This window comes from Homalodisca vitripennis, unplaced genomic scaffold, assembly GCF_021130785.1.
Source record: "Homalodisca vitripennis isolate AUS2020 unplaced genomic scaffold, UT_GWSS_2.1 ScUCBcl_9564;HRSCAF=18093, whole genome shotgun sequence".
Taxonomy (NCBI): domain Eukaryota; kingdom Metazoa; phylum Arthropoda; class Insecta; order Hemiptera; family Cicadellidae; genus Homalodisca; species Homalodisca vitripennis.
The window spans coordinates 3,177-16,628 of NW_025785680.1; the positions used below are offsets into that span (position 1 = coordinate 3,177).

At 32.3% G+C, this 13,452-nt stretch overlaps 1 long non-coding RNA gene across 1 annotated transcript; it reads left to right on the forward strand.

Annotated features, from left to right (window-relative positions):
• The first annotated feature begins 8,551 nt into the window (after positions 1-8,551).
• Positions 8,552-13,081, forward strand: LOC124374676. The gene is made up of 3 exons (XR_006923594.1): positions 8,552-8,646; positions 10,837-10,902; positions 12,893-13,081. It is a non-coding gene; the product is annotated as an uncharacterized LOC124374676 (long non-coding RNA).
• Positions 13,082-13,452: the final 371 nt, after the last annotated feature.

Genomic DNA, 13,452 nt, shown 5'->3' on the forward strand with positions numbered 1-13,452 from the left:
TGTTTAGCAAAATTTTTGTAAAGATTTTTTATGAAAGACTTGCAAGCTTTTTTAGAAAATAACAAAATTCTGAATCCAGAACAATTTGGATTTAGGAAAAACAGATCTACAGTGGATGCTGTGAACAACCTCTTGGACAATGTTGTCGATGGAATGGAAGGACGAGAACATGTGCTTAGCATATTCCTCGACCTATCCAAAGCTTTTGACTGTGTGCAACATGAGACACTGTTGCACCAGTTGGAGAAATGCGGCGCGTGCGGGGTCTCTCGCACTTGTGGCTCGCTTCTTACCTCAAGGATCGAGACCAGTGCGTGGAGATCTCGAACGTTGTTTCAAACAAAATTAAAATGACCCACGGTGTCCCTCAGGGCTCCATCCTAGGGCCTCTCTTATTTCTAGTTTACGTCTGTAGATTGAAATCAGTGATCCAGCATGGAACGCTGGTTCAGTATGCTGACGACACTACTCTCTGTCTCAAAAACAAATCAACCCAAGATCTGGAAATCAATTTCTTTCATAGAATTGAATGCCTGCATTCAGTATTTTGCTGAAATAAACCTGAAAACAAATCAGTCAAAAACAAATGTCATACATTTTAGTCCTTCGACAAAATGAATCACACAGCGCGCCCTGCTGTGTTTGTGGATGATGTTCGTTTAGAGGAAACTGATTCCACAAAGTTTTTGGGAATGTTCCTAGATAGAGGACTGACCTGGGCTGATCATGTGGACAATGTATGTGCTAGAGTAGCCCTCAGGCCATATATGCCTTGCGGCAATTTAGCCAAAGTTTTGTTCCCTCAGAGTTTTAAAAAATGGCCTATTTCGGTTTAATCCACCCACACTTTGCGTATGGAGTGAGACTCTGGGGAGGTTGTGCCAGAAACAAAATGGAAAGAGTTTTCAAGCTCCAAAAAAAAGCAATCAGAATCATTGCAAAGCTGAAATTATAGAGAGTCGTGTAGGGAATCTTTCAGGGAGCTGGGGTTGCTGTTTTACATACATATTAATTTTTCTAGAATGCATTGCAGTAATTGTTTATAGTGTAAACATTAAAAAGAATTGGAGAAAAAATATTATAGGTGCTTTGGTAGCTACACTGATTCAAAATCAAAATCACTTTATTGTCGTATAAATCTCATGATCATTGACAAAGTCATAAAATACAGCACAATTCTGGTAGCCAAGTCCAACATAGATAGTTAAAATTTAAAAGTTTCAACACAGTTACATCAACAGTATCAGCATTAATGCACTTAATGTAATTTAATAATAATTTACATTAATTTGGCAATGCAAAGAACTATACAGTAAATAACAATGGTACCACTGTAGTTTACATCGATGGATCTGTATTGAAAACACAACATAATCTTATTTAAAACAAAACAGACTTATTGGAGAAAAATTCCTCTACAGAGTAGAATGGGTTCTCCAAAAGCCATAAATAATATTTCTTTAAGAAAAGTGTTTTGTCAAACTTTGGGATTAAATGTGACAGATGGTTATATCCTTCAGGGAAAGTACCTGATGACTCTTTAAAGTTTTACTTAATCTATTGAATTTTTATTTTTGATAAATTCTTGCATCTTGTATTGTGCGAATGGGTATCACCAATGGGCTTTATTAAATTTGGATTTTGGAAAATATATTGAATTAAATCAAATAGATTACAGGTTTATGACAGTTTGAATGTTTAGTAATCTAAATAGCGGTTTACAGTGTTCTAAGCTAGATGATTCGGATATAATTCTTATGGCCTTTTTTTGGAGGATCAGTATGTCATTGATCTTACTACCATTGCCCCATGCAACCAGCCCATATCTAAGTATTGATTGAAAAAATGCAAAGTAGGCGGTTTTTGACATAGTCCTGTGCTAACAGAGAAGATTAGTCGCCTAAGGAGGTAAACTACTCTTCACAATTTAGAAGAAACATACGTAATATGAGAGTCCCCAGTTCATGTTTCTATCAATGTATACTCCTAGGAATTTTACATTGTCTGAGAGACTAATGTTTAAGTTACGACTGTCAAACTGTCCTCGTACTGAAAATAATATTGTGCGTTTTTGATTCATTCAATAAGAAACCATTGCTTGTGAACCAATTTGAAGCATCTGAAATAGAAATTTTTTGAAATTAAACTAAGTTCACTTAAATCTTTGCTAATATTTAAAAATGTAGTGTCGTCCTGCATAAAGGATGGTTGAAGCTGTAATTGAAGCAGGCAGATCATTTATAACAAATTAAAAACAGCAAAGGTCCAAGTATGGATCCTTGCGGGACGCCGTACTTCATGATTACTTCATGAGACCAGCTTTCCTCAATGCAAACTTTTTGTTTTCTGTTATTAAGGTAAGACTCAAAAAATAAAATCGGGCCATTTGACCAAAACCGTAATATGCCAACTTCCTTATAAGATCATTATGGTTTACACAATCAAAAGCCCTGCTCAAGTCATACATAGTGGCTTGAGCAAAGGCCTTATCCTCCAAAGCCAGAGACACATCCCGCAACAATTTATCTAGAGCTTGAAAAGTGGAACAATTTTTCCTAAATCCAAATTGAACGGAGCTAAGAAGATTGTTAGTTTCGAGATAATTGCTAATTTGCTTATGCACTAGAGCCTCCAACAGTTTGCCAAAATCGGAATAATGGATATCGGGCGGTAGCTCTCTGGTTTATTTTTGAGTCCCTTTTTATAAACCGGACAAACTCTTGAAATTTTCAGCTCCTCGGGGAAATAACTATCTTTTAGACAAAGGTTAAAGCAATGTGTCAATGGAGATAAAATGTGAGGGGTTATTTGCTTTATCATATTATTAGACATACAATAAACGTCACAGCTGTCCAGAGTTTTTTCATATTTTGAACTGAATTTAGAATATGATCTGATGTTATTTTAGCCCACTGAAAAGACTGAGAGGGTTTTATTGATATTACTTTTTATTAACAAATCACTTGCAGAAATTGTTGCATTGTCTAAGTTGGCTTTAATATTGAGAACAGAGTCTATGAAATAGTGATTGAAAACGTCAGGACTAATGCCAGGCTTATCATCACTGGCATTGGAAAAACAGTTGTTGCTATTAATAATTTTCCAGGCTGCCTTGCATTTATTTTTGCTTGTATTTATAAAATGTTCATATATGGCGTTGCTTTGCTAAGGCAATAGCTTGTCTGTAATTTTTTTTTAGATTTAAAAAACTTTGCCATAACTGGGTATCATGTTTTCAACTTTATGAAGGTATATAAGATTACTTTTCATTTCAGACAAATCTGAGGTATACCACTAATTTCCTGATATATTATAATTTTTTCCATTTGATTTTTTTAGTTTTTTAAAATAACATAATACATTTATAATGGTTGAAAAAAATTATTGAAAAATGTAACTGCATCACATTGTTTTATGCTGGGTCATGAATTTATCCCAGTCATATGAGGCCTAGTGTTATTACCATACTATCTAATGATTTTTTTAGGCAAAATAGGTTTAAAATTATTGACACTGTTATGAGGACCACTGTTATATTTTAGGAATTTATTTATGTCTACTAGGACATAATTTTGCAGGAGACATGACTCGAAATATTTGTGTTATTTATAAAAACGTTATCCAGGCAATTTTTGCCCCTTTTAGCAATTACAGTTCAGAAAAGGAAGTTGTGCTGTCTTAGAAGATTTTGTAATGCAAAGGCAGGTCCATTTTTAGTGGTTAAGTCAAATTTGTAATTTAAATCACCACCGACCACCACAGAGTAATCCCTCCAGTTAGAAAGAAAAAGTAGTAAGTTATCTAATGCATCCAAAAAGATATCGGAGTCACCAGGTGGTGAATGATAGACAGCTACTACTATCATATTCAGTTCATCGATAAAAGTTGCAGAACTCTCAAAGTGTAATTCCGAGCAATATCTACTTATGTCACAAACTCTAGTCTGCAAAGAGTTATGGACAAACACCACAGAACCCCCTCTAATATGGTTGGACCTATTTGAAAGCTCCAGCACAATGGTACCCTGTTGGAAAAGAAAACAGTATATTGTTATAACATAGCCAATGCTCAGTCAGACAAACACATATAAGCATTATTTAAATCAGATAGGAAACTATCCAAAATAGTTACCTTATTACTGAGACCTTGAATATTGAGGTAAAGTATTTTTACATTTTCACATTCCTTAGGAAATGAACTAATCTTAATATTCTTAGAGGGGACTACATTATTTTTACTCGGTTTTTTTCCCAAATCTAAAAAACTAGATTGTGGCCTATTTGTATTCTTCGTGGCTACCATTGTCAGAATCATTTACATGAGTCAATTAAACATTCAGATCTTAAACTATTATTTACAAGCAGTCTTTCCTCGTTGACCGTACAAACTTCTTGACTTTTTTATTTACATTAATTACAACTGGTGAATTACAACTGGTGAAACACTTGATACACATTCACTCATACTCTGCTTTAGTGCCTCACTGTATGTGAGGTCACCTGGAACCACTATAACTTTTGCACTTGTTTTCGAGGCTGCTACAGTTGGTTGAACATGAGCCAGAGGTGTCACATTTAGTGAAGAACGGTTGTGTTCCTTATCTTCTTGGTCAGCAGGTGCATGATCATTGGTGCTGTTATTAAAAATAACTGATGAGAAAGAAGTTCTTGGAGTTTCCATATATCAGATTATTCATTTGTACTAAGAAGTTTTCATGAGACATACCATTTCTCAGGGTCCGATAAGACTCTTCAGGACATGAGACTATAGTGACTCTTAGCCCTGGTTTTACGTTGAAATTTTTTTATGTTGCATATAAAATGTGACAGATCTACTCTATCACGCACACAACCAATTGGGGAACATACCAAGTGATCCAGTTTCCCTACTCTTGAAGTTTGCTTCCAAGTCAGAAAAGGCAGCATTGTAATCCTGTGCAAGTTGGTTTGTTGTAATACCTACTCTTGGTTATCAAACTATACACAGAAGCACCATTCGGACTAGTCCTGCAGAGCCAAATGTCTAGTGATGCAATGGGCAGTATTAGGTTTCCCAAACTGCTTTTTAAAGACGAACTGCCACTCCAGCTGTCATGTGGCGCTTATCGTGGAAATCAGCAGAGATGCTATGAGCGAACCCCACTTTTTTATTGTAGTCCTATAGTTTTTAATAACATCTGCCATGTTTGGAGTTAAGTATGTTTATGGTTTCTAAGTTGGTTACGTTGTCATGTGAAGGATTTTCTAAGTTTATTTACAGTAAGGCTGCATCTCCAGATGCAACAGTTACTTGTTGTTTTGTAACTAGATTTTTAATTGAGCTAATTATCTCGAACGCTAACTTCTTTTTTCCCTTATAGTTTAAGTGCAGTCCATGCTTTGTAAAACAATGTCTTTCGAATAGTTCCAAGTCAATAAGATCTACATTGTTCATTCTGGAGACAACCTCCCTTATGTAATTATTAGCAAGTGCTATGTCATAGTGAATGGCATCATTGGATTGCACATCAAAACGAGGAGGAATGGTTGTGATACAGACTGGTCCTCGACTGACTAAGAGCCAGTAACTTGATTTCCATTTCTTGATAGATGTCTTGGAGGGATCCAGTCCACCGGTTATTAGTTTCCTGCTAGGAGGAAAATGGGTCAGTGGCTGTGCCTTGCTAGCTTGATTATAGACATAACTAATATCAGCTCCGGGTTTAACCAGCCAGTCCATGTAAACCTTTCCTTTGCTACACAAACCAACAATTTCTGGAGCCCTCTGCCCTGACTATCAGCATATAGTTCAACTTTCACTTGTTCTTGAAAAGGTTCGGCAGAAATATGAAGTTGTCTTTTATTTTTTACTTTTAAGACTAGTTTTGTTTTTCCTTTTTTCCATTGTGTTTTTTTAATTGTGGTTGCTCTAGATTTGAATGGGATAGCACATTATATCTATTAGACATGTTGAAGTCAAGAACTTCTGCAGGCAAATTCCGTATGGTTCACTTTCCCTAGGATGTTTTTCTTTTTTTCCATGCATCATAATATATCAACCTGCTATCACCATTGGCCTTGGTTTTGTGATAACATACTGGCTTTTTGTGAATCAGAAGCTGGCAGTGGCTGAGACAGAAAGGGTTTGAACATCATATCAGAGGTTGTCTGTGGGTTTAAATGTAGGTTTGTATAATTGTGTAATAAATATGCCAGTTGTGCACGCTTTGTCATAATGTCAGATTGTTTTATTGTGCATGGTAGTCTACCACATGACATGTCTAAGCTATCCAGTTTATCGTCAATAGCTAACTGCAAAATTATATCAGTGAAAATTATCGTGTACACGTGTATAATAGTGTTTACGGTTAAACATTGTTTGTTATATATTTTTATCAGTTAAATTTTAGCCAACTTGAACTTGCATGGTCTGAATGCATTACTAAGAATCAAGCTACAACACACAAAAAAAAAGTATTTCTTAAATATAATTGTATAAGGTATTCTAAATTAAAGATTTTTATAATGTAGAATATAAACAGTCCATTGTTTTAATGTATCAAAAAATGTATTAACTAAACAAAAACATTTTTTAGTCTTCATACATTATGTTTTTATAATTATTATTGTGAAATAAAGTGCAAACCTTGACAAGTGAAGTTTTAAAACACATCTAATCTCCTGCTGAAGGGTTGAAAGAGCATGCTGCAGTTGATTCAACTTTGGAAATGTAGTCTGGAAATTGCTGCTTGTTGATTATTTTTCATCCCCTTAATTTCAGACATCTGTTCTTGAATTTGTTCCAACAAATAAGTTTTCACCTCTGGACTCAGTTTGGCAGACATGATTCCAGAAGTGTAGCTCTTCATCCTTCTCTCACCCAAGGGGAAAGCGACAGCCCTCTGACACAAACAGTAGCACAGCCAGCTTCAGAATCATACTGTACTTGATCCAGAACTAACCACTGTCCAAGGTTACAAAGAAAGAAGCTAACTGACTTAGCTCAGATAACCATGGTATCTCAAAGCATAAAATACACATAAAGTTTAAGTGGAGTTTACAATTACAATTTTATAGCAAACGATTAATTGTTCACGATCAAAGTGTTGATGTCACCCATGATCATAGAGCTTGATGTCACATCATTTGCTTTTCTGTTGTTTCAGCACAAGAAATATTTAAGCATCTCATTTCAGTTTGTTGAAACATTGGGTAAAAACACGAATTATGCATAGATTTGAATATGATTAAAACATATTAAAAACACTTTCCTCCTGCCTTTCATGCGTTTCATGTAATATTATGTAGCACATGTAAAACAATTTTTATTAATCTTTCTGCTGGAGAGTTGTTTCTATGATGGAAAATTTACAGCAGTTTGTCAAGTGCTAAAGAAAAATACTCTTACACCAATAAAAGATATATTTTAATTTTGAGCCAAAGTTTTAACTTTTTAATATTTCCTATTCAATTTCAAACAATGAATGAGACCGAAATACCCAATATCCAGGAAACTTAAAAACTCTCATTATTAACTAGTATCAGGACTGCACTCAGCTTTGGCGGGCCCCGGAAAAGATATTTGTAAGGCCCCGTCATGTCCTGCCACTACACATCTGTCAACACGGCCCCGGTAAAATTGTTTAAAAAAACCCCGGCCTTAGTATGGGCCTGTCTAAGATATTGTGCCACGTGCCAAAAATAAACAAAACCTAAATACAAAGCAATGCTCCATCTCTTTTCATAAATTGTCTGTTTGTATGTATGTAATTTTTATTTTTTAATCATATTTTTCAAACAAATCAATCAACATAATCCCAATCTCTGTTAACTTTTTTTATTACAAGATTCATGAATAAAACACTGTTTAATTTAACAGTTACATATTTATGTGATGGGTATTTCAATTATTTAAACTAAAATATCTAAATGAAGTTTTATTACACTTACAAAATTGACATTTTATTAGAAAATTTTTATAAACAAACAAGGATATTCTTGCTTTTGAAATTGGGTTACAAATAACTGACTTATTTCATGTTCAGTACAACCATGCATGTCCCTTAGTAAGGTAACAGTTTCAACAATAAAACCAGTAAGCACCTGACGAGTAATTTAAAAAACTGTAATTATTACTATTAATTGGTAAACACTGAAAAGATTAACAACATTTAATGTTATTGAAAATGAAATAAACTAATTTTTTAAGATGATAGTGGATTTTGTTAGAACCAAACCTTATGGGTATTTTTACCAAGAAAATATATTATAATAATACAAAAAATTACCTGATAAAAAAAATGTTGCATGGTAAAAGCTATTTAATAAAAATTTTCAAGTCAGTATATAACATACTAATTGCAAGAAATACATATTAATTGCAAGAAATACATATTAATTTACAAGAAATACATATTAATTGTCTAATCTAGTTAACAAACTAATTGTTAATTATAAATTTTATTCTTAGCAATAAATTAAAAAGGCCAAAGGTCTGGATTGTGAGAAAACACGCTAAATAATAGTGAATGCTAATCACAGAGAGCTGCAAAGATCACTTGGTTGACAGACTATTTCGGTCCCAGTTGCAAACTTGAGTCCCAGCCAGAAAGATGTTTTTCACGAACTGCAAGGGCTTTTGGGGGACACAGTTTTTTCCAAATCAAAGGTAATGTGTCTACCATTTCTTGAGATACTTTTCAATAACCAAATATCTTCGTTATGCAACTACTAAAAGAGTTTATGTGCACAATTTAATTTGAAATTTCCCACAGAAAGTTCAGAAATTTTAGTAAAATATAAAGACAATAATTCAAAATTATTAGTAAAGCTCACTTTTTATGAGTAAAATGATATCTGTTTGGTACAACTTTTTTCTTTAATATGATATGGTCTAACCAGAATTATAAATGTTATTTTGAAATAATTTATAACACAACTAGTTCTAGTTATCTCTTAGACCTTGAATGAAAACTGATTGGAAATGCTATCATTTTGTTGGCAACTGCCCAAGAAAAATTTTTTAATTAATAGCTATAAAAACATTTTCAATAAAAAAAACTAGAGTATATTGTATATTGTAACTTAGATTATATTGCTATGACTCAAAAGTTTTAAATATGGGTGTTTTATAATTATTAATTTTTAATGTCCCCTCCATTCACAATAAAGAAAAGAAAATATTATGATGGTTCAAACAATAAAATTTTGATTTTAACTACCAGAAATGTCTGTTTTGTAACCCCAGATGTAAACGAATATATGTCAATATCAGTGTACAAGCTATAATGCGCCATAATAATCATTGACCATGGCTAAACAATAGAATCAAATTGGCCAAATTGTTATGTGGTGTAATTGGTAAATAACCCATACCTGTTTATGTCAATGCTCTAAATTGTCCATATTTTATATTTTTTTCCAAAAGTTACTGTTTTTACCATTTAGACAAAAATTATTTGTGTGTAGCCCATTGGATGTTTAATTATAGACATAATATGCATCTCACTAAAGGTTTATCTTCAATAAAAGATATATTTTAAGTTTAAGCCTAAGTTTAATTTATAAATACTTCCTATTTCCTTTAATGATGTTAATCAATTTCCTTATTGCGTTTTTATTGTTAGCCTGTCTTGGTGGTTTTGTTAAACGTGATACCAGCACTTAAATAAATACTTTAGACTATTGTGTACCCCATCGGATGTACAATTGCTTAATTTTTAAAGTAAATTAATTTTTTTGTACAAAATTGAGACATACATTTCTCATTATACTGGGATGTTTTTAACATGAAAACAAACTATTAATGGTTTTTTTGCCAGTATTATTTGAAAAATTTGACAGCAAAAATAAAAAAATCCAGAAATAAGCTGTTGTCGTTGAATGTGTTAAGGGACTGGAAAAACAATGTTTACAACACTGCTTATCAGCACAGACATAGTGTCACATCTAATTGAAAAGGCACACTACAGTATTATCAGTGAGAAAGCTGAACTTTCTCTTTTATGCAAATATGGTTTTTTATTAGTGATAAATTCTTAATTTTTACAAAATATATGGTTTTAAGGACAGTAAAAATAGCTATTACACATTTCTATTACATTTCTGATATCATAATACATACAAAAATTTGTAAACTCAATAAATCATGAACATTACTTAAAACACATCTATTTGGAGAAAAGTAGTGTTTTTTAAGAGTAGATTTGGGAATTTTTATTACATTTTTCATAATTTATAACCCATTCAATTGTAACAAAATTGTAACCACATGTCCTTACATAAAAACTATATTTACACGACGTTTCTTAACACCCTACCTCCTAATTAATTAAAGTTATGGGGGGACAAAATTGATATCCTATCTAGATTATCCAGAAATTTATCTGTTGTTTGATGAAAATAGCAAAATACAATATATAGTGGAAGAATGTTTTTCTTTATTTTTGGTAATGTTTACTTATATAAAATATAAGATTAGATTAATGTAATTATTTATATACATATAACACGACATACTATAATAGTAAGGTATATGACAGTTTAATAACTATATAGATGAACTGAAAAACATGATTTGGTTGTGCTGGCAGATGCTGTTGGGTTTCTGTTGTTTACATTGGCATCAAAACTTATCCTGCCAATTATTGTGATGGATTTACGACTGCCAACCAAAACATCCTTGTATTGTGTGTATACTGTCAGATTTATATTCGCTTATTCGAACAATTTTAGACTGAGATTTTTAGCTTTAAATTATTATTTATTATTATTATTTATTTTTATTACAGCTAGTTTTATTATAAAACAGTGTAATTGACTACACTGTTAATAATTCTTAAAAATGTTATTTTTATAGAGGAAACCTGGTAGTCTGCTAGGTTCTGCGAATTCCTATGCATCAGAAGCTACATTCGAAACCAAGGTTTGTATCTCAGATAATATGTTTTATAATACTCTTCTCTATCCTATAATTAGATAAAAAAACCAATTGTATTCATTTTTTCAATTTAATTATAGAAATACTCAAACTTTGTATAATAGTCAGCTGCTACTTTTTTACATAAAAAGGTTATGCGAGTAATGGAGGATAAAGTGGACTAATTTTATCTCAATAAACACGCAAGTTATGTTGTTATTGCACTGCCATTTATGTACTTTTTGATCCCTGTTCAATAAACATTTTCTATCATTCTAGAAAATTGTAGAAGAACCACTTTAGTCTGGATCAGTCCTGACCACTGAATTTGTTGAAGATTTTTCAGTCAACAACCCCCGCAAAAGCACCTTTTTTTTAATGTTTTTTTATGTCAGTATTGTGGCTACATCTCAGACAGAGTATTGTGTGCTACTTACTCATCCTGTATGCAGTGTTTGGTGATAGTACTCAAGTTTTTCACCAACTCCAAGCATTTGTTTGCACAAAGTTTTTGTTATGTTGGGTTTGGAAAGTAAACACGTTATGCTTTCTGAGAAAATTAAAGCTGCCTACACAGACTAGACCAGTGGGAATTACGTTAGAACAATTTCAAGGAAGTAAATGTAGGACCCACTGCAATAAAGGACAGGAGGAAAATATAATGAAAAGTATGATACACATTATTGAGCTTGAATACTGATGAAGGGTTATTGTATTTTAAATGTTACTTATACAGCAAACAGTATTGTAGCTATACAGTCGTTCAAGCCAAATTTTAAATGATCTTTAACAGTCTTGTGTTTGAAATTGTAATTTATTTGAGAAAATAATAGAATTTGTATTCTTCTAATACCCACACTCTCAGTCTCACAGAGTTATATAGTATTTTCCCATTACTTTACATTTTTTATTTTAAAAACTGTTTACAAATTCTAATCATTAAATACAAGAAAGTCATGTTTTCCTTTGTACAGAACGTAAGAAAGCAATTTAACATGTTGGGGAAGGTCATGATTTTATTGGTTTTTTGGTATATATTTTGCAAGTATATATAAGTCAAAACACTGTAAAATGTTTTGTGTGTAAAAAGCATTAAAAGCCATTCCAAAATGCCATGAGATAAATTTCATAGATCGATTAGAAATATAGCTGGGTTAAACTCATACAAATCATGTCAAGCGTGGGGCTCTAGATAAGATCCTTGCACATGCCAGTGGCCCATGAGGAATGGGCAGAAAAGCCTAAAAAGAGGACTGTCTCCCCTTTTTTGAAGAAAAATATTCAGCTTTTATCATTAATTTTTAGTATCTTGCATTTTCTGATCCTTATGCTATAGAATCTATGACAGACAGTGGAGTACAATTAATGGTCACTGTATATTACTGAATATTGTTTTTGATAACAGACTGGTATCATACAAAGTGTAATACAATAAATTACCACTACTTGCCAGAAATGCGCCTATACGTATGTTTAGGACTAGAATGTATAATTGGTTGCTTTATCCATTTTACTCTATAAAAGAATTCTTTGGCTGTGAGACTACTGTTGATATTAATTAAGCTAATACAGTTTCACTGTTGTTTTAATTAGGTACTGTTGACATGAAATTATTGTAAATGGACGCTATACATTTGTCAAAGATATTGTAAATAAAGAGTTTCTGATTGACTAGTATAGTTTTACTGTTAATTTTAATTAGGCTTATATAGTTTTCAGATAGTTTTATACATTTTAATTTTTACATTTATGGATGAAACCTATTTCATTACATATGATCAATGGTTAATAAAGACTATTTTACTACACAATCAGTATGTTAAAAATAATACATTTTTATTGTCAAAACGAAATGGTAAATTTTGCTCTGATGCCCATATGCTGTCTTTCACACTTCTTCCAGTAACTGTCAACTTTACAGTTTATTTTATTTTAGAAATGTGATACTATAATAGTGATACTAATCTAAAAACAGAAACTTGATTGTGTTTACTAGCCTTATAAACTTCACAAGCTAGAGAATGGACCGTCCACTAGTGTTACTGTCACCAAGGAGGATGCCCTCAAGTTTTTCAGACAAAAGCAGACGATCCGAAGGCTTGAGACCTCTGCCGGAAACCTTTACAAGGAGAAGATCATTCGGGGATTTTGTCACTTGTACTCGGGACAGGTAAGCTTAATTCTTTGCAAATACAAATCAAGATTAAAAATTTTCATAACATAATTTTGTAATGAATACAACTTAGTACTTCAAATATTGTGGACCAGAAACTGGCTTAAAAGACAAAAGATATAATTATATACCTACCATTATTACAGATGAACTACAACAATTACATTTACAATTTTTTAAAACCAATGTTTATAAATGCCATTAGTAAATACTGTTTTACTCTGAATATAGATAATGCAATCAATCTGACAAAAAATATTCAAAAATGCCCTAAAAAGATGTAGGTAATGTTTGAATTGTTTATTTCACTCAGGCTTGAAATTGGGTATATAGATTACAATTGTTAATGCATTTCAATGAACAACCATGCACTATTACCACAA